Here is a 26,568-nt window from a genome sequence, read left to right on the forward strand (position 1 = left end):
TCTTTTGTCTCTTGCAATGGTAGGTAGATTCTTTACCACTATTCCACCTGGGGATCCCTGTTGGTGGTGGTGGTTTAGTTGCTAAGTCATATCTGACTCTTTTGCGACCCCAAGTACTGCAGCCTGCCAGGCTCCTCTGTCCGTGGGATTCTCTGGGCAAGAATACTGGAGAGGGTTACCATTTCCTTCTCCAGGGGATCTTCCCGATGCAGGAATCCAACCCAGGTCTCCTACATTGCAGGCAGATTCTTTCCTGACTGAGCTATGAGGGAAGCCCGGGAAGCCCCGTTAGTGTTGGTAAAATGAATTTAGGGGAAAAAGACCTGTAGGTCTCCCTCCTCTCTCTTCTTGGCTCCGGGAGTTCTGAGGGTGCAATGTTCAAACCACTACAATAGGTCAGGCATTTTAACAGCTAGAACATCATTCAGAGCTAGAGGGGGGAGGGGGAAAAATGGTGGGATCATATGACAGCATGTAAATTTTCCATTACTGCCATAAACCCTCCCAGAAATATCAGGTAGAAGAGAAGGGTGATTCCTCTGTTCAAGGGTCCAGTTTGGATAGCTGATTAGTGACTTGTCCACCTTGCCCTCCTTGGCCATCTCGGATGCTCACAGCTGTGTGTCTTGCTTTGTGTCTTATGCAAGCTGAGAGCTGTAGGATGGAAGGATGAGAAGGAAATTTAGATCCAGAATGCTGACAAGATGAAGTGTTCTCTAAAGACTCATCCCCTTTAAAAATGAAGTTATAACCCAGATAGCTTTTCTTAGCCAGCTGATGTGGGGAAAGTGGAAAGCTCCAGAAAATTGTTTGGTTGAAAATTATGTTCTTAGGAGTGAGGGTTGACTCGGTTGGAAATGAGCCTGTGCATCTCTGCAGAGAAGCATGAGAACCTTCTTCGTGTAGGGCCTGAGAGAAACCTGAGTGGATAATGAACCCTTCCCAGGTGGCGCTGTGGTAAAGAACCCGCCTACCAATGCAGGTAGACTTGAAGAGATGCTTGTTCAATCCCTGGGTCATGAAGATCCCCTGGAGGAGGGCATGGCAACCCACTCCAGTATTCTTGCCTGGAGAATCCCGTGGACAGAGAAGCATGGCAGGCTGTAGTCCATAGGGTCACACAGAGTTGGACATGACTGAAGCAACTGAGCACGTAATGAATCCTAGTTTGTGAGTATCTTCAGTTCTTCTTAGATACCTACAAACATCTTGCATCTTATCTAACTCTGCCTTCCCTCAGTAATTTTCAAAGCCATCTGGTAGCATTTCACCAAACTGAGTGTATTTTTAAGGGGAATTTTTTTTTTCTTATTGTTGCCGTTTTAAGGGGCTAAATACCATCCAGGAGACCTTTGGCATTCACATGGACTGTGTCTTGGGGCAGCTACAAATCTCCAAATGTAAAAATGCCATATAACATGTAATTTTCCCTTTTTCTCTTCCTGAAAAATGTAAAGTATAATAGAGAAAGTTAAGCAACCCAGATATGTAATGATTCCATAAAATCAGGATTAAAGTAATTTATAAAATTACTACATGGCTGTTGTTTAGACTGATTCACTTCTATCACCAACATCGGTCAGTTGGTTTTCATGTTAGCAGGATCATTTTCAGGCAGGAAAAAAAAAAAGTTTTTTCCATTTTGCCCAAGTTTCTGCTTTCATTACGAACAGCCAAGAATAACAGAGCCCAGGAATCAGTCACTAGGTAATGGACCTTCTCCTGTGGACATCAGGCTTACAGCAAGGAGAATTCAAATATCTTTCTCAATAAAATTGCAAATGATTGCATATCATGTACCCTCAGCATCACATATGCAATTGTAAAACCCATGAATACTAAGTGTCTACTGTAGTGCAACAGATTAAATTCTGTAAGCTAATACCCATTTCCCCTTGGACTTGGATTTTACCTGCGTTCACTTGTTTTATTAGCTTTTTCCCCCCAGAAGTCATCCTGTCCAGTGCTCTCAAGCAGAATATGTAGATTTTACTCAGTTTTTTGTTCATGTCGTACCTTATTGTTTAGAAAGAGCCATCAGACAGAGGAAAAAGTGTTGGTGCAAGATAATGAGTAGGGGGCTTTGGGCAGTAGCATGTTGCATGTTGTTGTTTAGCTGCTAAGTCGTGTCTGACTCTTTTGCGATCCCGTGGATTATAGCCTGCCAGGCTCCTCTGTCCATGGGATTTTCCAGGCAAGAGTACTGGAGTGGGTTGCCATTTCCTTCTCCAGGGGGTCTTCCCCACCCAGGGATCGAACCCCGGTCTCCTGCATTGGCAGGTGGGCTCTTTAGCACTGAGCCACCAGGGGAGCCTAGTATGTTGCTCAGAACACAGTAAGTGATGGGAAAACAAACAGCCTTTCTTAGAGTGGGAGGACATTTTCCAGGCCATCAGTTGACTGCAGTCACCCGATTCTCTTTTCACCTTTGATTTTATAAATGGGAAATGTATGTATCTCCCTAAAGTCGCACAATGGAGTCAGGGCTAGGACCCAGGTTTTCTGACTCCTGTATCTGTCTGCTTGTTATTATGCCATGGTACCTTCTGAGATGCTGGCTCATCTTCGTCACAGAAATTTGGTCAGGAGTTGTCAGGAACCACAGAACATCTGAGCTAGAATGGGTGTGTTATGTCATCTGTACCACTCCTCGCTTGATGTTAGTTCTTTACCACCCTGATGGGTTATTATCTGGCTCCTACTTGAACACTGGCTCATGAGATAGACAGTCCAGCTCTTAAAGATTTTCTGTATGGCGATCCCAGTTAGACTACCCTCTGATTTCTGTCCATTTGTCCCAGTTTTCTTCCGTGATGTATCAAGCACTTTCTATTTTTTAGTAATACAAAGTGAAATAAAATGTGTCTCCTGCCCTCCAGGAGCTTAGTAGGGGAAACCGTCAAATAAGCGAGTAATGAGGAGCCAGCAGGATAAGTACTCTGGAGGGGTATGTGCTTTGCTGTGCAGGAGAAACGTCTAAATCAGGCTGGAACCAGGTGAGGAAAAGCTGCTTGAAGGAGGTGACCCTTGAGCTGGGTTTTGGAGTAAGTAGATACATAGATGAAGAAAGAAGAGGGGGCATCTCAGACAAAGGGAAGAACCTGTGGAAAGGCTCAGAATCATTCTTTAGCGCATCACTTTAGAGATGAGTGTGATGATCTGTACTGCTGGACGTAGGGAGATTCATGGCAAGTGAGGGGAGAGGAGGTGAGGAAAGGACGCAGGAGTAAGATGCAGCCGCCTACATCGCGTGCAGCTGTGTTGTCAGAAGAGTGTTTTATAGCCTTCGCCCCTCTTAGTGAAAGTCACTCGTTGTGTCCAACTCTTTGCGACCCCCCTGTAGCCTGCCAGCTCCTCTGTCCATGAAATTTGCTAGGCAAGAATACTGGAGTGGGTTGCCATTTCCTTCTCCAGGGGGTCTTCCTGACCCAGGGATCGAACCCCGGTCTCCTGCGTTGCAGGCAGATTCTTTAGCATCTGAGGCCCCTTAAGATGCCTTCAAATTTAACTTGTCCTGCTTCGGAGCATGATGATCAGAAAACTGTAGGTTCAAATCCTGACGCCAGTATGAGGCCATTCTAAGCGTTAGTTTCTTCATCTGTAAATTGAGGGTGGTAGTAATTTTTCCCAACTTTTGTTTAGATAAAAGGGCACGTGAAAGCACCTCACAAAGTTCCTGACTCACTGTAGCTATTAAAATCTTTCTCCTCTTTTCCTAAAGTCTCTGTAATAATTACACCCAGAGGCCCTACCTTGGCTGTTGTAAACTCTTAACTTTAGACTGTCTTGTTTTTGTTTTGTTTTTTGGCAAAAATCCTGTCATTTTTACCTAACCACACATTTCTGCATTATGGAGTGAAATTAAATCCATAGTAAAGATTGCCCTTATTACTTCCTAAGGCTTTGAGAGAGAAAGTGATTAGAAAGGTAAGTTATGATTTTTCCAGATATCCTGCTTTTAGCAGGCTAACTAAGAGGGTGAGATGATGAGCATTTCTGAGAGAGTCAGACGAAAAGGTCAGGGAAGCTACTGGATTTGATTGAAGTATGTGGAGGAGACAGTGTTTCTATGATAGATATATTTTGTTTGAAGAAGGATTCTGAACCTACTCAAGTGTGGTAGCAATATGTCTGGAGCAGAGGATATACTTTAGCTAAAAGCACGTGCAAGAAATATAGCCATCCTAAGAAAGACCCAGAGTGTAAAAGGAAGAGTTGAATTATTTGCAGTGAAATGGAAACTCAAATTAGAAAGGAAAAGCCTTGCCTGGAGAAAACTTGAAGTTAAAAAGTAAGGACTGGCTACTCTCTAGCCCTGTCCAAGGATCTTTATCAAGAGAGGCAAGGGAGACGGAAGAGGAAATGAGACTAGCGGAGCCATGGGAAAGCAGGTGAGGAGAGGTTTAATGATGAAACGGAAGTGAAGGAAAGGGTGATGTGTGTGGCTTTGTATTTGTATCTTTGCTGTGTCAGAATAATGACTTTTCCCCTTCCTTCCTTCCTTCCTTTCCATAGCAGCCCCCTGCCTTTTTTTTTTTTTTTTTTTGGCTAAATAATCAGATCTAAATTATGACCATGTTAAATGATGACAGCAAAACTCAAAGTGAGATGAACTTCTATGAATAATACTCAGTTTCATGGAAAAACTTGTCTGTAGTTGACAGTCTTTTCTTTATCTTTGAATTTAATCCCTTTTCATCATTTTCTACACCAATTCTTTTGAAAGTAAATTGACTAGTGCTGCAGATAAACATATACTTATTTGGTTTGATGTAATTTGTCTTCCCCTGCATCTCCACCGGCAGTGTTATCCTGAGAATTAGTTTCTATTTCAGGAAAATGAGAAATAGACAAATAGCATGCTGGGATGGTGATCATTTTTTCTAGGTTTTGCTGAAGAGCTGACATCAAATATGTTAAAAAGGCAAAAGGCAGGGTAGTTCAACTGCCTGAAAATGGGTCTGCAGTGTTCAAATGGTGACACAGTGAGAGACAGATCATTGCCTCAGAGAATGTAGTTATCACTAGAGCAAGTCAGAGCTTGAGATGGGTAGGCAGAGAATGGAAATTCAAAGGTCAGTTCTTACCACCATCCCTAATCCTTCCCAGGTGTAGCGGAGCAAATTCATTCAGAAGAAGAGAGTAGCAAAGGAGATGAGGAAGTGTGGGGGAGAGGGTGGGTTGCAGACAGCGAGGAGGGTGCCTTTGAGCCACAGTGGTTTGTAAGGCCTCAGAAGTAAGCAGGTAGAATTAACACTGTCAAGTGTAACACTCCATCCACCCAGCTTGTGGTAGGCACTGTTGTTTACTCGCTCAGTTGTGTCTGACTCTTTGGAACCCCATGGGCTGTAGCCCACCAGGCTCCTCTGTCCATGGGATTCTCCAGGCAAGAGTACTGAAGTGGTTGCCATGCCCTCCTCCAGGGGGTCTTCCCGACCCAGGGATCAAACCTGGGTCTCCAGCTTGGCAGGCAGATTCTTCACCACTGAGCCACCAGGGATTGCCACATTGCAGTTTCCACTTTGTTCTCTCACTTGCTCGGTGCAGTTTATCTAAGCTGTCAGTTTATCTGAGTACCTGTCCAGTGCCATCCTTAGGGGCTAACCTGATTTTGTGAATAAATGTCTCAGATATTTGCTGAGCATGTGAGTGTGTGTTGTGTGTTGGGCTTGCAGGGGGAGGCCATGGTGAATCAGTTGTTGTTTTTCCTTAAACCCATTTATCTATTTAAAGAAATACTTATGGAGACTTACTGTGTGCCAGACACATTAGTAAAAGCACAAGTGTGGAAGATATGTTGATTTGTTTACATATCCTCCTGATAAGAAACATTAGGGTCAATTGCAGTTTTTACATTTATAAATGTTTCTATGGACATTTTCCTTGTATGTGCCTCCCAGAGCTCCTTTGCAGGAGGTTGTCTTAGGTAGTGAAAATGAATAAACTATAGCTACACACATTAACATATGTGAATCTTAGCATAATGTTGATCCAAAAACCAAACACATATAAGTTTGCAACACAGTAATAAATCAGTATGATTCCATTCATAAGAAACCAAAAGCATGAAAAATAAACATTGTTGTTTAGGGATACATGCATATGGGATAAGACTATCATAAAAACAAGGGAATAAGTTACACAAAATTAAGACAGTGATAATCTCAGGAAGATGGAGAGGGAATGAGATGGGAGAAGCACAAAGGATATTGTACTGTTCCACCCATACAGGAAACGCGGGTTAATTTCTGTTTATTTAGTGAGTAAATGGAACCTTGACATACATTTATATTAAGTATCATATTTTTGATACATATTTAATTTTTACTTAAAATATTTTTAGAGGGAGGTGTGGATCATGACCTCAAGAAATTTACGGTTTATTGAAATAGAAAAGACAGATTAGCAAATAAATGCCACAAAGTGCTTGAGAGAGATGACTTGTGGTGTTCAGTTGCTTATAGTCCCGTGTAGAGACTAATTTTTACATAATTTCAATTACACAGTTTCAATTCAAAGTAGAATATGATAGGTGCCATATGAGTAAAGTGCTATGAGAGTATAGAGAAATAAAATTGATAGATTATAGGAAAGCTTCTTAAAGGAGGTGTCATATAAGCTGGATCTTGCAGGGTGAATAAAATTATGAGCAACACAGATCATGAGGGACGAATTTTTTTAAAGAGGAGATACTGTAGGGTTTCCCCCAGTGGCCCAGGTGTAAAGAATCTGCCTGCCAGCGCAGGAGACACTGGTTTGATCCCTGATCCGGGAAGATCCCACATGCCCCAGGGAAAAAAGCCCTGGGCCACAACCATTGAGCCGTGTGCTCTAGAGCCCAGAAGCCACAAGGACTGAAGCCCAAGTGCCCTAGAGGCCGTGCTCTGCAGTAAGAGAAGCCACCACGGTGAGAAGCCTGCATTTCACAGCTGGACAGTAGCCCCCGCCCGCCACAAGGAGAAAAACCTGTGCAGCAGTGAAGACCCAGCACACACACACACAACAAGCAAACCAAAAATAAGTAATAAATAAATAAAATTATTAAAAAATAAAGAGGAAACGCTCTAAACAAAAATGTAACATCTCTTGAGTACAGGACATGGCTGAGGATGACAACAAGGCTAGTGTAACTGAAACTTACAGTTAGTGCTGGATGCAGAGGGAAGAAAGGATGTGGCTAGACTCGGGACCTTTAATGTCATGCTAAAGAATTGTGTCTTTATTCTGCAACTACTCAGTGGATCTCAGATTTCTCTTTATCTGGTAGCATTTTGAAGAATGGATTGGAAAAAGATGCAGGGAATGGGAGAGTTCGCAGAGAGCCTACCTTGGAAAGTTGCAAGCAAAAGATGAAGGTGTAAGAAGTAGTGGAAATGGAAAGAAAGGGATGAATGTGAGAGCTGACACAGAGGTATGACCTGATTGGTAATTGAATTACGAACGATCCACCACTTTCTTTATCTTACCTTTTTGTCCCGGTTTTATATTGACTCTAATTTTCTTGAAGAGATCTCTAGTCTTTCCCATTCTGTTGTTTTCCTCTATTTCTTTGCTTTGATCGCTGAGGAAGCCTTTCTTATCTCTCCTTGCTCTTCTTTGGAACTCTGCATTCAGATGCTTATATCTTTCCTTTTCTCCTTTGCTTTTTGCCTCTCTTATTTTCACAGCTATTTGTAAGGCCTCCCCAGACAGCCATTTTGTGTTTTTGCATTTCTTTTCCGTGGGGATGGTCTTGGTCCCTGTCTCTTTTACAATGTCACGAACCTCCATCCGTAGTTCATCAGGCACTCTATCTATCAGATCTAGTCCCTTAAATCTATTTCTCACTTCCATTGTATAATCATAAGGAATTTGATTTAGGTCATACCTGAATGGTCTAGTGGTTTTCCCTACTTTTCTATTTAAGTCTGAATTTGGCAACAAGGAGTTCATGATCTGAGCCACAGTAAGCTCCTGGTCTTGTTTTTGCTGACTGTATTGAAATTAAAAGACGCTTACTCCTTGGAAGGAAAGTTATGACCAACCTAGATAGCATATTCAAAAGCAGAGACATTACTTTGCCACCAAAGGTCTGTCTAGTCAACGCTATCGTTTTTCCAGTGGTCATGTATGGATGTGAGAGTTGGACTGTGAAGAAAGCTGCGAGTGGAAGAATTGATGCTTTGGAACTGTGGTGTTGGAGAAGACTCTTGAGAGTCCCTTGGACTGCAAGGAGATCCAACCAGTCCATTCTAAAGGAGATCAGTCCTGGGTGTTCTTTGGAAGGACTGATGCTGAAGCTGAAGCTCCAGTATTTTGGCCACCTCATGCGAAGAGTTGACTCATTGGAAAAGACTCTGATGCTGGGAGGGATTGGGGGCAGGAGGAGAAGGGGACAACAGAGGATGAGATGGCTGGATGGCATCACTGACTGGATGGCCATGAACTCTGGGAGTTGGTGATGGACATGGAGGCCTGGTGTGCTGCGATTCATGGGGTCGCAAAGAATCGGACACGACTGAGCGACTGAACTGAACTTCCATTGACTCCTGCATCAGTCCTATCCTGATCTGCATCCTTGTATTTCAATTGCCACATAACAAGCAACTCAGGAAAGGCATTACCAACTGCATTTTACCTAACATCTTTAAAACGTTTATCTGGGGAAGATTAGCAATATTTGCAACAAATATTTATACTGGGGTAAATGGGTAAAGACTAAGGAGAAATATACTTTTCCTAATTACAGTGTTGATAGCTCAGGGTTTGATCACTTATCTCCAATTTAATCACATCAGTGCCTGAACATGTGCCACCTCGTGTGCTACCTTTTTTTAGTTTCTTTTCACTTAAAAGTATTACATCCATTGGGCTTCCCTGGTGGCTCAGATGGTAAAGAGTCTGCCTGCAATGCGGGAGACCTGAATTCTAACCCTGGGTCTGCAAGATCCTATGGAGAAGGAAATGGCACCCCACTCCAGTATTCTTGCCTGGAAAATCCCATGGACAGAGGAGCCTGGTGGGCTGCAGTCCATGGGGTCGTGAAGAGTCGGATACGATGGAGTGACTTCACTCACTCACTCACTCATTCCATCCATTAGCTGTTTTATTTTTAATTATTCAAGGTAAAGAGGATTATTGTGTTTCAAAAAAGTTAAACAGGAAAAATCTCTTAAAATTTCAACGAAAATCATTGTCGAAAATCTTTCTGAAGTTCTAGGGGCCTTAGTAGGTGCAACTTACTAAACACATTTTAACCTTAACTTGATGTTGAGCTTCTAGGCTTCATTTATGCTATGTAGTACTGTAGTTGAAGAACAGGCCCAAAACTAATCACATAATATACTTCATATTATTTACTGTTGTTCAGTCACAAAGTCATGTCTGACTCTGTGACCCCATGGACTGCAGCGCATCAGGTCCTCTCTGGCCTTCACCATCTTCCTGGGTTTACTCAGATTCATCTCCACTGAGTCAGGTTTTTGTTATTTTTGCTGTTCATTCTGGAATACTGAACCCTACATGTAAGCTTGTGTTCCTGACATTTTCTATCCCTACTGCCTCTCCTCAGAATAACATCCTGAAAAATATTTTTAGTTTATTTAAAGATTTTATATAGTTGGAGTCCAGCATGTCAGTGTAGACAAGTTTCCCAATTATAGTAAATTCAAGTACAGAAGAAAAACATCTCACCTTACTTTGTTTCTTTCTCCAAATACACTGGACCAAAGAGGTCTAACTGTCTTGAATTCCTTTTTCGGGAAATAAAAACACTGTACCCAAAGGTATTTATTTTTATCACTTTCTGGGGTGTTTTGGGGGATTTCATGATTACATGCTTGCCAAGCTCCTTTGTTTTAGGTTCCTACAGCCTCCTGCTCAGCCTCTAATTGCTACCTATTCTGTCTGATAACTGCCTTTCTGTTTTGATTCTAGTGCCTTCCTAACAGTAATGATATTTAGTCTTTGGCTTGATATATCATCTGGGTATGCACTGACCCCTGCATAGGGAAGGGTAGTTGCTTATGTTCAAAAGGCATTGGCTGGAATGTGACACTCCAACATGTGTAGGGCATTTGGGAAGTTGAGGCTCTTCATTTTAGAAAGAGTTTTACAACTCTCTGCTGCTGTGGGTAGCCAATGCTTTGTTTGCCTTTAGCTTAATAAAACTTGCTCTGTCTACACTATGTTACAAAACATATGGTTAGTGCCTGTTGACTTTCAGTGTTTCTTTTGCACAGAATCTTCACCATGGTGGAAGCGATGGGGGGGAGGGGAGATACCTGTCTTTAATCAGTAGCGGGAGCATCTGGGGAGCCTGTATCACAATCTGCTCAGATTAGAACAGTGGTAACAATAGTGCCTACCACACTATACTCTCCCCATTTACCTGTAAGCTGCATCTTCATTGATCTGCTTCTGAAAATTGACTCTCTGACTTACTGGACTGAATTATTACCAGGCAGTCATGTAAAAATCATAGTCTTTGTTCCTATTCCTGTCAATCTTTTATTTTTCTTCATGACAAGCCAAATACATACTAGAAATCAGTAATTCTCATCCTTAGGTTTACTATCCTTGTAACTTTTTTGTTGTCAACTTATGTTTCCTTAACCTCCTTTTCATGCCTTTTTCCTTTCTATTTCGTTTTTGCTCCATTTCCCAAAATGATCCTTGCATTTCAGTTTTGTGAACTTACCTTTCACTGATAATGCTTTGGTTTATTGTTTCCCCTTCAAATTGTCTTTGTAATAATAATCTTCACATGGGGTATTTCTGTGTTATATTCTTTGAAACCAACATTTCTTTTCCTGCCATTGATAACTTACTGATTTTTTTTTTTTCACAAACAGCAGATTAATTCTCTACTCATTGTCTCTAAATTCAAAGTTGGAAACCTTACATATGCAAATTCTGTTCTATTTGCTTTAATTATCAAACTCTGTTTCCTTCAGTGAATATGTTCTGTTTTGCATTTAGATGTTGCTAGAAAATGAGGAGAGAGTATGTGCAAAATAAGTCTGGAGGTAAAGAAAGAATCTTTCGGAATTTTGTTTTTCATTTAAAGAACTAATTAAAATTGTATAACCCAAGCAAGGGAAAACTTGACTCTTTTGTGATCGTGAGGGTGGACTGTTGGATCTCACAAATTAGGAAGTTCAGATGTCTCTTCTTTGTGTAGGCAACTGTGAGTGTGATCATTATAAAGGACAGTGCAAAGAAAGTGGGGAGTTTGAATGGCCAGACCACAGGCAGCATAATCTGATTTTTAATAGTTAGGATTTGTCTATGGTCATGAAGAAGCATTCTTACAAATATATCTGAAGAGTATATTTGCATTAGGATAAGGTGAGCATTAAGTGGGCGTTTCACTCTCAGATATTTGTATAGCCAAGGAATGCAGTGCACTGTTGGTCACCAAGAACTCTGGCTGAGGCTTTAGAAGATTACCCACTCTTTGGCAGTGAAGTGACAAGGGTGTTGTAGAAACAACACGCCTTTCCTTTCTTCAAGTCCTGTGTGGTTTCTATTTATGCCTTTGTGTATCTTTCTCATTTCCTTATGTGTTAAGTAGTCTTGAAGGCCAGTACTCTTCTTGAAAACTAAGATTCTGGAGCATTCAATTCCTATCTGTGTGACTTGTCAGGCTAATGATGAGTGACTTTGAAATCTGTCTGCAGTGTCTCCACCCAAACTATCCTCAAAAGTGCTTTCACTTGATTCTTTAGAGAGAGCTATATGGTAGGTGGGGGAAAAATGTGAGGTTGGGCTTTAAAATAACAAATTCCTTTCCAGGGGAAATTGCATTGCTTAACTGAGTATTGAAAGAAGATACTGGGAACATATGTGCGTTAGGTCAGCCTCCAGAGTGTAGCTAAATTTGCAAGACAGTTGACTTGGCTCAAGTGATGTAACTTTATATCACAATTGTCCTTTGGGTTTTGAGTGACTTACAATAGTCTGTTTTGTGGTGACAGATTCAGAAGATGGTGAAAACATCTTGGTAGTGAATACCTTTGAGTGATAGTAAGAGTCGAGGAGAGCAACCCAGTCTGTTGGTGGGAGAGGATCCGTGAGGTCAGAAACTCATGGCATGACATCTGCAGAAACCAGTTGTTTATCGAGATCAACTGATGTTCTTCCAGGAACCTGGAGTTCTGCGGAGTGATGTTGTATTTTATTCATTCCAAGCTGCATATGTTTTATAATTTTACACCTCTGAAATTGAAATCTGTTTTATATGACTGACAACCTAACATAGTTTGGTTGTGTTTTTTTCCTAGTGGTGTATATGATGGTGTATCTTACTAATTATTGAGTTTGTCTTATAGTTAATAAACTGGGCAGTAATAATGACCTTGATACTATTCACTAAGCTTCCTGTGTGCCGGGAGACTTTCTGAGGCCTGCATTTATTATCTCACTTAATCCTCACAATTCCTCTGGTTTATAGCTTTCTGATAATTTCTGGTCTTCTATTTTGGGGCTCTTCCTAATCTAAACTAATTGGCCAATAGTGTAGAAATGCAGTGATGGTGGTTTAGTCGCTAAGTCATGTCTAGGTCTCGTGACCTCATGGACTGTAGCTCACCAGGCTCCTCTGTCTGTGGGATTTCCCAGGCAAGAATACTGCAGTGGGTTACCATTTCCTTCTCTGGAGAATCTTCCTGACGCCAAGGTTGGAATCTGGGTGTCCTATACTGCAAGCAGAGATTCTTTACCAACTTAGTCACCAGGGAAGCCCATAGAAATGCAGGCACATACCTAATGTAACACATTTCATCCCACATAAAAAATACAGATTCCCTGATGTTTAAATGTGATCAAGTGGGAAGGCAGAAGGCATTCATGAAAAGAGAGAAAGCGACCATGGTTATTTCAGAGAGAGGACCACATGGGAAGGAGTTCTTTGTAGATTCTGTCTCTGATCCCTCCCTGTGTGAATGCCTGCAGATACCATGCCAGTCATGTGCCAGAGTTATCCTTGGCCTCATTTTCTCCTTCTTTCTTCAGCCACTTGCTCTTTTATAGCTGATTGATCTTTCCAGACTGCTCTGGGAGAGAGCATCCCTCTCTTTGTGGCACTAATTTGGTGAAGGCAGTGGGCTGCAGTCAGACAGTGGGAGAGTGGAAAATTCAAAAGCCATCCATTTTACTTGACATCTCCCAGCTGGTCTTCAGTAATCCCCAGCAATCTTTTGTGTGAATGATCAGGGGATGGGAAGGCCAGACCGCCTCCCAGGGCCATGGAAGAGCAGTGGACTCATGTGTTTCTAAATTGACCTGACAGATCAGAGTGGTGCCCTGCATTATTGCAACTTGTATTTTGACATAGTGACTTATAAAGAAATATAGTTAGTAGTCAGGAAAATAATCTTTGGCTGAGGAAGGCTAAAATTTGTCAGAATTGGAGAGAAACATAACATTTGTTTTTATTTGCTTGTTTCACCGGGATCTCCAGGCAAAATGGTGGAAGGTGTAGCGTTTGCTCCTTGCTCCTGGTGCTTTGGTGCACACTGAAGGTTGCTCAGTTGTGTCCAACTCTTAGTGACCCCAAGGAATTCTCCAGGCAAGAATACTGGAGTGGGTCACCTTTCCCTTCTCCAGGGAATTTTCCCAACCTAGTGATCGAACCCAGGTCTCTCACATTGCATGTGGATTCTTTACCAGCTGAGCCACTAGGGAAGTCCAAGAATACTGGAGTGGGTAGCCTATCAAATTCTCCAGGGGACCTTCCCAACCCAGGAATCGAACCAGGGTCTCCCTCATTGCAAGCGAATTCTTTACCAGCTGAGCTTTTGGTACATATAAGGCCCTTAATAAATGAATGAATAAATCCTCATATCTGAAGGCCCTGGTACACCATCCTTCCAGATCTCACCTTTCAGTGAACTCCCTCTCCCAGTCTGGGACTTCCTCCAGGACCAAGTTTTCTGCTAAGATGAACTACATTTTGCTGCTGTGTGAGAGCAAGTGAATCTGTCCCAGAGAACATGCACTGATCTCTCTGAGCCTGCTTTTCCTCATCCTTAAAATGAAGCCACAGTACCCACGGCTCACTGGTGGACTGGAAGAGTAGAGGAGATCCAGTGAGAAGCGCTTCCAAGGGCACCGCAGAAGCGTCAGCTGGCTCTCCAGCAGTGCACTTAGGTTTAATTGTGGCTTTGCTGTGCTGGAAAATTGTGGGTTCAGTGGTGTGAACCCACACCTTGCATTCTGCTCTTCCTGCATCTCCTTCCTGGTTCTTTCCTTTTTTTTTTTTTTTTTTAAATTGAAGTATACCCTTCTCTGGTTCTTCAGAGAAAACAGTTAAATCCTTTTTTCTCCTCTCCACAATATGGAGTGAAAACAAGGTACATATCAGAGGCGAAGAAAGAAATGTGGTGGGTATTTTGGCAAAATCCTAAGTCCCTATTCCTTTTACTTGTTGGTGTTTCCTTTGTAATAGCTGCCATTATCAGATGTCACCACCTTTAACTTTTTAAAGTCAAAGGGGTCTGTATAGGTATTAAATTTATGCCAGTTTTCTTCAGTCTTAGGAAACAGATTTTTAGAATTTATGATTAAGTTGATATTTTCCCACTTTGTCTCAGAAGGAATAAGAAGTTTGAGTTGCGCTTTTGATTCCAGGTTCCGGGTCCCTCTTTTGGCATCTGATCTTCATTGAGCCTTCCCTGACCTGACCCAGCCCAGCTAGTGACCCCTCCACTGGGCATTAGTTCAGTTCGCGTGTGATATAGTTCATACAGCTGTCTTGCCTGCTGGTCTCAGAGTCCTTGAGCGCAGGGTCTGACTGCATATCTTCTTACAGTTCCAGAACCTGTCTATGTGATTCGCTGAGTGACTTTGTTGTAGGAAGGAATGAGATGGGGAGAGAGAGAAAAGTGTGGAAGAGTGGAGGATGTTAAGAGAACTTTTTTTTGATTGTACAGTGATGATTGCCTTGGTTTATGAACATTTCTATATAGAAGTCACAAAAGCTAACAGAGTCACTAAAAGTAGTCAGTCCATAATCATTCATTCAGCAGACATTTTTGGAACATACTCAATGTATCAGACCTATCTGAGCCAGGAGGAGAAAAAGGATAAAGTGGAAGATCTACCCTCCTGGAAGTTGGGTGTTCAGAACTCATCATGATGTCCTGCATCGACTGTGGCAGCGGATATGTGAATAGCAGTGCGGGAGTGCTGGCCAAGGGGCCTCACTTCCCAGCTGGGCAAGTCCAACGGCCTCCCAGGAGGGAAGATTTTTCAGGTGGACCTCAAAGGATCAGTGGGAGTGCATTCAATAGGTGGGAAAAGGAGAGGGGACAATTCTAGACAGAAAGATTGGCCTGCCCCACAGAGACATCAGGGTATTAAGAGTGGAAAATTCAAAGGCAGTGTGAGAGGCCAGTGCCGGGATAGACTGGAAGATTTGGTCAGGACCAGATTCAAGTCCAGCAGTTAGCCTCTCTCCCTAGCCCAGGGCTTGTCTTTTTTTTTTTTTTCTTTTAAATTTTTTTAGTGTCTCAAGAATCAGTAGAACTTTATTCACTTCCATTCTTTTGCCATTAACAGAAAACTGGAGAAGGCAAAAATGTTTTATATGTTTACAAAGATAAATGACCTCTTTACCCAAGAAAGGTCAAACCTCAAACAACAACAGGGAAGATCTTTTTAAAGCTCATGCTTCAAACCTAGACAGCTTATTAAAAAGCAGAGATGTCACTTTGCCGACAAAGGTCTATATAGTCAAAGCTATGATTTTTTCAGTAGTCATATACAGATGTGATAGCTGGACCATAAAGAAGGCTGAGTGCCTAAGAATTGATGCTTTCAAACTCTAGTGCTGGAGAAGACTCTTGAGAGTCCCTTGGACAATACAGAGATCAAACCAGTCAATCCTAAAGGAAACCAACCCTGAATATTCACTGGAAGGACTGATGCTGAAGCTGAAACTCCGATACTTTGGCCACCTGATTTGACGAGCCAACTCATTGGAAAAGACCCTGATGCTGGGAAAGAGTCAGTGCAGGAGGAGAAGGGGGCGACAGAGGATGAGATGGTTGGATGGCATCACTGACTCAATGAACATGAGTTTAAGCAAACTCCAGGAGATACTGAAAATACAAGGAAGCCTGGTGTGTTGCAGTCTATGGGTTCACAAAGAGCCGGACATGACTTAGTAACTGAACAACAATATATTGCTTTGTTACTACAGAGTCCCACACCCTAGCCAAGACTAGCAAACTTTATTTTCAGCAATGCATGTTACAGAAGAAGAGATGTATTTAGTCTGCTTTTCCAGATAACCCTCCTCGTCACTTTCTGATGAACTCTGAATGGGGAGAGGGGTCCTTCCTTAGGAATCTCTGTAGCTTACCACCGAAGTGGTGCAGGGCGTGTGTTGGTATTTTATCCAGTCACCAACTCAGGCTCTTGGCCAGAAGAGAGGCTGGGAATAGTACCATTTATGTATTCATTATGCTGTTTAATTTAAAATGGCACCAGAAGAAAGGACAAATAATCAGCTTGGGCCCTTGCTTTGAAATCCCACCCGTCTGTTCTGTGTATCTGTCTGTAAGAGTGGCTGGAGGAAGCAGGGGAAAGGCTGATCACCTCTTAGAGAAGGGGGTTGGGCGGGGATGAAGCCATGGTTTACCTTCTCTTTTACTTGACTCTGTGTTTCTGAAGAGAAAGGGGCGCACCTTGAAAGATCACGAGAGGGACTGTCATCCCAGGGCCTCATTCCATACACTGGACTACAGGAGTAGAGTTGTGACTCTCTCTAGTCTGGGGTCCTTTCTTCCCTGGCTCCTGCTCACATGGGTCAACAGGCAGTGTCCAGGGATCAGGTAGGCGTGGAAAACCACACAGGGATTGACCCACTGAAGTGCTTCCTCAACGGTGGCCATTGCCTGCCAGAAACGGCTCCAAACCCTAGTCCCCAAAGCACCCTGGTACAAGTTCGTGCAGCTTGTAGATGAGCCCTGCACACCTGGTCTAAGGTGAAATATATGCTTCTGGGGTTTCATTCCCTGAGATGTCAGGTATGATCAGGATGATAAACCCTCACCTGCCAACATTTCTCCTGGAAAGAAAACTCACCTTAATTTCTACATAGCGAGTGTAACCTTAGCTCACATGTGAATTTGTCTTTCATTTGGGGATTACATCAAGCAGTTGGTTAGTGCTCAGTATTCCCTTTCACATGGAGTATTTTTCTGTAGTTTTCTTTTTCTCCATTAACTTGATGGAAAAACACAGATGATTTGAGGCATACTCTGCTCTGTCCAGTTCAGGCTCAGTTGGGGACACACATTACCTAGCATACTTCATTTAGAAGTGGAGCACTGGAGCTCAGAAAAATTGGCTTCCCTGGTGACTCAGACGGTAAAAAATCTGCCTAGGATGCAGGAGACCTGGGTTCAGTCCCTGGGTCCAGAAGCTCACCTGAAGAAGGAAACAGCAGCCCACTCCCATATTCTTGCCTGGAGAATTCCATGGACAAAGGAGCTTGACGGGCTATAGTCCATAGAGTCGCAAAGAGTTGGACACAACTGAGCGACTAACACACTTTCAGAAAAATTACAGTGAGGAATACTCAACTGCGCATGGGTAGATTTTTGCTCTGTTTACATGGAAAGAGAATAATGAAACTAAATGATCATGTAAGAGAACATTTCTTGCAATTCAGGTCAAACAAAAGAATCTTTAAGTGTGCTCTGTGGAAAAAAGTTGAATTCACTGTGGTCATAAACTTTTTGGATAGGAGCGTGACTCAATGAAATTTTTAACAGAAAGGACTCTTATGTCAGAGCTATGGAAACCTACAATATCCTGTAATAAATTATTTAAGAATATCCTAGTAGTTCTGAGCCTCAGGATGTGGGAGGAAAATTAAACAATGGAAATCATGTTCCAGGACTTTATATTTTTATACATACTTGACAGACGTCTACAGTAAGTGGTTTTTTCATCAGATGACTTGTAAGGAGGTGAAATGCCAGGTAATATCCCCAGGGAAAGAACAATGGGCAAATTTGTGAATATCATTTCTGTTTGGCTTTCTATTATCAAGGACAGTTGTTGGATATAATAAGTTCTGCTGTGAGTAAAGCCCTTAGAAAAATGAAAATGTGGGTGGATTTTAGAAAGCAAGCATGATATCTAAAGGGGCTTCATTCTTTGAATCCTCATTTGCTAACATTGGGTTGTTTGACCTTGGGGAAAATGTAAAACAGAAAGCCCAAATTTATGACTGCTATTCCTTCACTTATGATACTGATCTTGCTGTTGATTTTAGCCTTGGCAAGTCAATGCTGAGTATTCTGTATGTCTGTGTGCATGCGTGTGAAGTCACGTCAGTTGTGTCTACCTCTTTGTGACCCTATAGACTATAGCCTACCGGGCTCTTCTGTCCATGAGATTCTCCAGGCGAGAATACTGGAGTGGGTTGCCATGCCCTCTTCCAGGGGATCTTCTCAACCCAGGGATCAAACCTGCATCTCTTATGTCTCCTGCCTTGGCAGGCGGGCTCTTTACCACTAGTGCCACCGGGGAGGCCCTCTATATGTCCAGGGTACACTATTTGTGACCACGGCTTGAAATGTGAAAGACACTGTTAAAGTTGTGGAAACAGTACTTGAATGTACTAGGGTTTAGAAGCACACATTTCCAAATACATTGTTATATGGGATGTGATAAAGTAGTTTACTTAAGTAAGATTATTTATTACCTGGGTTGTATAATAATACATTTACCAAATCAATAATATTCATTTAGTTCAGTTTAGTGACTCAGTTGTGTCTGGCTCTGCGACATGCCAGGCTTCCCTGTCCATCACCAACCCCTGGCACTTACTCAAACGCATGTCCATTGAGTCAGTGATGCCAGCCAACCATCTCATCCTCTGTCATCCCCTTCTCCTCCTGCCTTCAATATTTCTAAGCATCAGGGTCTATTCCAATGAGTCAGTTCTTCCCATCAGGTGGTCAAAGGATTAGAGTTTCAGCTTCAGCATCACTCCTTCCAATAAATATTCAGGACTGATTTCCTTTAGGATTGACTGGTTGGATCTCCTTGCAGTCCAAGGGACTCTGAAGGATTTTCTGCAACACCACAGTTCAAAGGCATCAATTCTTCGGCACTCAGCTTTCTTTATAGTCCAACACTCACATCCATACATGAATATTCATTTAACACAAGGACAATTTTTTAATTTTTCCATTGAACAAGTGGTATGCATGGTTAAATTTGCTTTAAGTTAGTTTTGTACCCAAACAGCATTATTTATCAACACATTTTTTTTAATGCTCTATGTTTTGTATTGAGGTATAGCCAATTAACAATGTTGTGATAGTTTCAGGTGAACAGCAAAGGAATTCAGCCATATATATCCATTATCCCCTGAACTCCCCTCGCATCCAGGCTAACACATAACATTGACCAGAGTTCCCTGTGCTTTACTGCAGGTCTTTGCTCATTATCCATTTTAAATAGAGCAGTGTGTATGGGTCTATCCCAAACTGCCTCACTATCCCTTCTCGCCATCTTTCCCCCCAGCAACCATAAGTTCATTCTCTAAGTCTGTGAATTTGTTTCTGTTTTCTAAATAAATTAATTTGTATCATTTCTTTTTAGGTTCCCCATGTAAGGGATGTCATAGGATATTTCTTCTCTGTCTTACTTACTTTACTCAGTATAACAATCTCTAGGTTCATCCATGGTGCTGCAGCATTATTTCATTCTTTTTAATGCTGAAAGTGAAAGTCACTCCGTTGTGTCTGACTCTTTGCAACCCCCTGGACTATACAGTTCATGGAATTCTCCAGGCAAGAATACTGGAGTGGGTTACCTTTCCCTTCTCCAGGGAATCTTCCCAACCCAGGGATCAAACCCAGGTCTCCCGCATTGCAGATAGATTCTTTACCAGCTGAGCCACAAGGGAAGCCCAAGAATACTGGAGAGGATGGCCTATCCCTCCTCCAGCGGATCTTCCCGACCTAGGAATCGAACCTGCATTTCAGGGGTCTCCTGCATTACAGGCAGATTTTGTACCAACTGAACTCTCTCTCTCTCTCTCTCTATATATATATATATGTGTGTGTGTGTGTGTGTGTGTGTGTGTGTATATATATATATGTATATATATATATAGTGCATGTACATGCACTGGAGTGCATGTATCTCTTCAAAGTATGATTTTCTCTGAGTATACCCCCAGAAGTGGAATTGCAGGCTAATATCATGAGAAACGCTGGACTGGAAGAAACACAAGGTGGAATCAAGATTGCCAGGAGAAATGTCAATAACCTCAGATATGCAGATGACACCACCCTTATGGCAGAAAGTGAAGAGGAACTAAAAGCCTCTTGATGAAAGGGAATGTTGGCTTAAAGCTCAACATTCAGAAAACGAAGATCATGGCATCTGGTCCCATCACTTCATGGGAAATAGATGGGGAAACAGTGGAAACAGTGGTTGACTTTATTTTTTGGGGCTCCAAAATTACTGCAGATGGTGACTGCAGCCATGAAATTAAAAGACACTCCTTGGAAGAAAAGTTATGACCAACCTAGATAGCATATTCAAAAGCAGAGACATTACTTTGCCGACTAAGGTCCATCTAGTCAAGGCTGTGGTTTTTCCTGTGGTCATGTATGTATGTGAGAGTTGGACTGTGAAGAAGGCTGAGCGCTGAAGAATTGATGCTTTTGAACTGTGGTGTTGGAGAAGACTCTTGAGAGTCCCTTGGACTGCAAGGAGATCCAACCAGTCCATTCTGAAGGAGATCAGCCCTGGGATTTCTTTGGAAGGAATGATGCTAAAGCTGAAACTCCAGTACTTTGGCCACCTCATGCAAAGAGTTGAGTCATTGGAAAAGACTCTGATGCTGGGAGAGATTGGGGGCAAGAGGAGAAGGGGACGACAGAGGATGAGATGGCTGGATGGCATCACGGACTCGATGGACGTGAGTCTGAGTGAACTCCAGGAGATGGTGATGGACAGGGAGGCCTGGCGTGCTGTGATTCATGGGGTCACAAAGAGTCAGACACGACTGAGCAATTGAACTGAACTGATGGTAGTTCTGTTTTTAGTTTTTTAAGGAACCACCATACTGTTCTCCATAGTGGCTGTACCAATATATATTCCCACCAACAATGTAGAAGGATTCCCTTCTCTCCATGCCTTTTCCAGCATTTATTGTTTGTGGATTTTTTAATGCTGGTCATTTTGACTGGTGTGAGGGATATCCATGCCAAATGCCGGACTGGATGAAGCACAGGCAGGAATCAAGATTGCTGGGAGAAATATCAATAACCTCAGATATGCAGATGACACCACCCTTATGGCAGAAAGCAAAAAAGAACTAACGAGCCTCTTGATGAAACTGAAAGAGGAGTGTGAAAAAGTTGGCTTAAAACTCAACATTCAGAAAACAGATCATGGCATCCTTTCTCAACACCTCATGGCAGTTAGATGAGGAAACATTGGAAACAGTGACAGACTTTATTTTGGGGGGCTCCAAAATCACTGCAGATGGTGACTGCAGCCATGAAATTAAAAGACGCTTGCTCCTTGGAAGAAAAACTATGGCCAAAAAAATAGAGCATGCTAAAAAATAGAGACATTACTTTGCCAACTAAGGTCCATCTAGTCAAAGCTATGTTTTTTCCAGTAGTCATGTATGAATGTGAGAGTTGGACTATAAAGAAAGCTGAGCACCGAAGAAATGATGCTTTTGAACTCTGGTATTGTAGCACACTCTTGAGAGTCCCTTGGACTGCAAGGAGATCCAACCAGTCAGTCCAAAAGGAAATCAGTCCTGAATATTCATTGGCAGGACTGATGCTGAAGTTGCAACTCCAATCCTTTGACCACCTGATGGGAAGAACTGACTCACTGGAAAAGACCCTGACGCTTGGAAAGATTGAAAGGCAGGAGGAGAATGGGAGCAACAGAGGATGAGATGGTTGGATGGCATCACCGACTCAATGGCCATGAGTTTGAGGAAGCTCCAGTAATTGGTGATGGACAGGGAAGCTTGGGGTGTTGCAGTCCATGGGGTCACAAAGAGTCGGACATAACTGAGTGACTGAACTGAGGGATATCTCATTTTAATTTTGATTTGCATTTCTCTAATAACTAGCGATGTTGAACATGTTTTCATGTGCCTCTTGGCCATCTGCATATCTTCTTTGGAGAAATGTCTGTTTAGGTTCTGCCCACTTTTTGGATGGGTTGTTTGTTTTGATGAAGTTAATCCTCATGAGCCATTTATAAATTTTGGAGACTAAGCCCTTGTCGGTCACATCATTTGCAAATAATTTCTCCCAATCTGTGGGTTGTCTTTTAGTTTTGTTTATTGTTTCCTTTGCTATGCAAAAACTTTTGAGTTTAATTAGGTCCTATTTGTTTATTTTTGTTTTTATTTCCATGATTCTAGGAGACAGATTGAAAAAGATAATTGCTGCGATTTATATCAGAGAGTGTTCTTCCTATATTCTTTTTTAAGAGTTTTGTAGTGTCCAGTCTAACATTTAGGCATTTAATGCATTTTGAGCTTATTTTTGTATATGGTATTAAGGAATGATTTAATTTCATTTTTTTACATGTAGCCATCCAGTTTGCCCAGCACCCTTTGTTGAAGAGACTATCTTTCCGACTTTGTATAATCTTGCCTCCTTTGTTGTGGATTAATTGACCATAGGTGTCTAGATTTTTAAATGAGTATTTTTGGTTTGGCCTTAGACAGTATCGTGATTTTATGACCTGATGTTTGTCATTACTATCATTTACTTTTCAGAATCCAGTTAGATTAGATTTCACAATTTTCACGTTCTAAGTGATGAAGCAAGAGAGAAGGTTTTAGGTGACAAATAACATACTGCAAGTGGACAGAGTTGGGCACGACTGAAGCGGCTCAGCACAGCATGCACAAGACTTTAATAGAGTTCATGTCACCTGCTAAAAGTAAGATTATGTACTCATTATACTTTCTCTGTCTAACATTTTCTAAACGCTAGAAATGTCTGGAGGTGCTATGTAAGAATTTCAACCAGATCAGAGTCGTTAGATGGAACATCTTGAATCAGATTTATAGAATTATTTATATAATTTATTTATAAAATTATTATTTTTGTGTTCCTCCTTGCAATCCTTGCTTGCTGTCTTTAACCAGTGGTCCATTAGGTTTGCAAATGAAGTAGCACATTAGTAAACACTATAATGTCAGACTTCCACGGAGCTTGCAGTGCAGCAGAGACATGGCTCAGTGATGGGATCTCAAGCAGACTGGTTTGCCCCCACCTCCTTACAGCCCACTCACAACACAACACGGAGGCTCGCCAGCTACTTCCTGATAAAGGGCAAATACATTGCAGTGCTTGTCTTGTATATTGATTGTTAAAAATCCTAATTGAAACAGATGTCACAACCATCCTTACTGTTGTAAGCCTGGGGAACACTTGTGGATCCTGGAATTTATGATTTTGTCTTTTGAGAAATCTTCTTCCGCAGCCTGGTCTCCTCCCGTTGTTCTTCCGGTCTGGAGACTGCAAAACCTTCATCTTCAAGGCTAGGAAAAGACTGTCAGCGAGTGACCAAAGGAGGGAGGGAGGTATTAGGAAAGGCCTGCTTTGAGTCATGAAAGAGGGATAAACGTTTGCCATGAAGATAGGAGGGAGCAAGAAATAAAGATTTTAATCTCTTAAGGCTCATGAGAAGGTTTGGAAAGAATTCTCTATTCAATAAAATATCATATTCTATGGAAAGAGAATAATATTCCCTGACTAAAATGCTTATCTTGCTTGTGAAGTCAGAGAATTGCTAGTTCAAGGAGTAGCGGGGAGGGCCGTTATTTTAAATGAAAACCCCTGCTTTTGGTTTTCATACCTGCCTACTCTTCTTCCTTTCCTTCTGTCCACAGAGCTTAATAAAACTAAGTGCAGTAAGCTTCCTTTTGAAAAGGTACTCTAATTAATAAACTCTATGTGTCAAAAGTCCTGTGTCGTGAGCATTCTATTTATGCTTCAAATAGAGACATTTTTAAGGAGATGCAGATGGTCTTTGAGGAAACCACTTTATATTCGGTTCAGAAACTGAGTTCCCTTATGTTTAAATGTGTTTTAAAATTTATATATTTTGAAATTGAAAGCATTCTTTGAAGTAGGCTAGAAACCAGCTAAAGCTACTTGCACACAAGACTCAGTTCTTTGTAAAAATCCGTAATTGGGCTGGGTGGGGGCGGCTGGGAAGTGGATGGCTTCTCCTGTTAGGGTGTAGAATTACTGTGTTCTGAATCGGTGGTAAGCTCTCTTATAGCTGTTCAGCTTTGCCATTAAAAGCCATTATGCTGGTGATTTTCCCTTGTGTCTCAAACATCTTCATTTGTCTGGCACTATAATAGAAGGCTTCTAGTTCAGAAAACTTGACCAAAAGATTTGAAATTTAAATAAGTGGTATTGATTGCTGCAGAGAAGTTTTTAAAACAAAAATGTCAGGTTCTGGAACATGAACAAAATGACTTAAGAATTTGGTTTATAGACTATTTTAAAGTTCACTTTAGTTTTTGTTGTTGTTTTTACAAAATAGAGATGTTCCATGGCTAAAGAGTACACATAATGTTACATTCAGTAATTACAAAATACTTTAAATGTATGTTTTAGCTTCATGTCATGGGAAATATTTTTACAGTAATACTCAAGCTTAGTTTTTAAAAAATACTTTTTTAACCTAATTGCTTTCTTAGAAATAATTCCATTAATAGGCTTTTCTATAGTGTGAAATATTTACTCATTGATTGTTTAACCTGTTTAATTTCCTAAGAAAATGTTTTATATAGAGATAATATTTTGGAAAATTTTTAAACTTTAAGTTTTGGCTCCATATACATTCTTTTATCTCTTGGTATAAAGAGGAATTCTTTTCAGATTTTAGTAGTGCACATATGGAAATATTATCTACCTATTATTTCATGCAAAAATGATAAAACCTGAGGGCTAACTCATGTCCACCATTGCTATCAGTTATATATGTCAAAAGAATTCCTGTAACACTTTTATTAAATCACATATTACTGAGTGGAACCAATATTTTTTAATAAAAGTAGTTGTATGCAAAAAATTAAACCTTTTGTTTGCTAGCTCAGTAACACTAGCACATAACACCTCTCAGAATACAAATGAGGGACTTGTTAAGAATTTGTTAAATAAAAGTTTAAAACAGTCCTGCTTATTGTGGAGTGGGACAGAATGAGAGATGGTGGCAGATGGATAATAGTGAAAATAGGACAGGGAGGGAAGAAAATAAAGAATAAAAAGAAAAGATGGAAGAGAAGTGAAAGGAAAAGAGAAGGACTATCACTTATCTATTCACTGGTTCGTTCGTTTTCCAAATGCATATTTTGTGCTGAGTGTATTGGACCTCTGGCGTTTTAAGCAGAGAATTAAACAAGTCCTTAATGCTCCTCTGATATATACTACCGCCTTCCCCTTCACTGAACTGAAAGAAAAGAGGATGAGACAAAAGTGAGCTGGAATAAAGAGAAAGAAAGGACAAAGAAATATGAGCAGAAAATATGAAAGTTGGATGCCTAAGGACAAGAGAGATGGAAGGTTAACTTCTGCTTATTCTTTTTCATGGTACAGAATTACATCCATATCCCCTTCTTCACACCCACAGGATGCTTTTGATTTGTTTCTGGCATCTTCTCATGCCCTATTTGGATAATGCCTCTCTGGGCATGCTGAGGTCTACACCCAAGCAACCATCTATTGGAAAAAAATGTTTTTTAGTGTCTTCCACGTGCCAGGCACTGTGCTAGGGAGGGAGATACAGTGGTGAATGAAACTCGATCACTGCCCTCTGAGTATTTCATGATCTAGTTGTGCCAAGTAAATGGATAAATGATTCAGTACGATAAATGCTGCTAAAGAGATAAGCAAAAGTCAGCTAAGTCTTGGGATCAGTAAGAATTTCCTGAAGTAAGAGAGAGCCAAGTTGATATTTCCCCTTGTTAGCTTGTCCTTTTTAAAAATTCCATCAGAATGCCTCTTTTGGAAAAAAAAACCTTTCAGTTTCTTTATAGTTGAGAAAAAAATTTTAATTTTGGTTTGATTCAAAACTTAGTAAATTACATTTGTTTGACCTGGCTTTTCATTGGTGAATTGTTTTAGGTAAAGTCCTGATTACACATTTAAAATAGATGTTCTAACGTATATTTCCCCCTAAAAGATTCATACCCATTTAAAAATATTTATGAAGTTTCAAAAACAAAGTACAGGATCTTTTGTCCTGTATTTTTAACATCCATTTTATGCATAAATATGTATAGGCAGTACACTGTTGCAGCTTAATATGAAACAGATGCCCTTACAGCAATTTAATGCGTGTGTGTCTAAAGTATGTATATGTACACCAATTTATTTCCTGACTTAAAACTGCAGTGTTATCAGAATTGTAGAGGAAAAATGCCAAATCATGATAGGTTGCACTAGATTTCATCTAAGAGCTCTTTGGAACAGTGAAAGAGACTAAAAGGACTGAATGCTTTTTCATACTTTATGTTCCTTCACGTAAAGCTGATTTAGAGACATTCCTATC

General features: G+C 41.2%; 1 protein-coding gene across 5 annotated transcripts in view; it reads left to right on the forward strand.

Annotated features, from left to right (window-relative positions):
- The window catches only part of SMYD3 (SET and MYND domain containing 3), a 770,036-nt gene that overhangs the window by 573,228 nt on the left and 170,240 nt on the right, over nt 1-26,568 (forward strand). Inside the window, exon 1 of one of the 5 annotated variants that reach the window (XM_060396391.1) lies at nt 22,918-22,938. The exons of the other annotated variants lie outside the window; for them this stretch is intronic. The gene's annotated coding sequence lies outside the window, so the exon portion shown is untranslated. Of the gene's footprint in view, nt 1-22,917; nt 22,939-26,568 lie in introns of those variants that run through there. 5 annotated transcript variants of the gene reach the window in all.

This window comes from Ovis aries, chromosome 12, assembly GCF_016772045.2.
Source record: "Ovis aries strain OAR_USU_Benz2616 breed Rambouillet chromosome 12, ARS-UI_Ramb_v3.0, whole genome shotgun sequence".
Classification (NCBI taxonomy): Eukaryota; Metazoa; Chordata; class Mammalia; order Artiodactyla; family Bovidae; genus Ovis; species Ovis aries.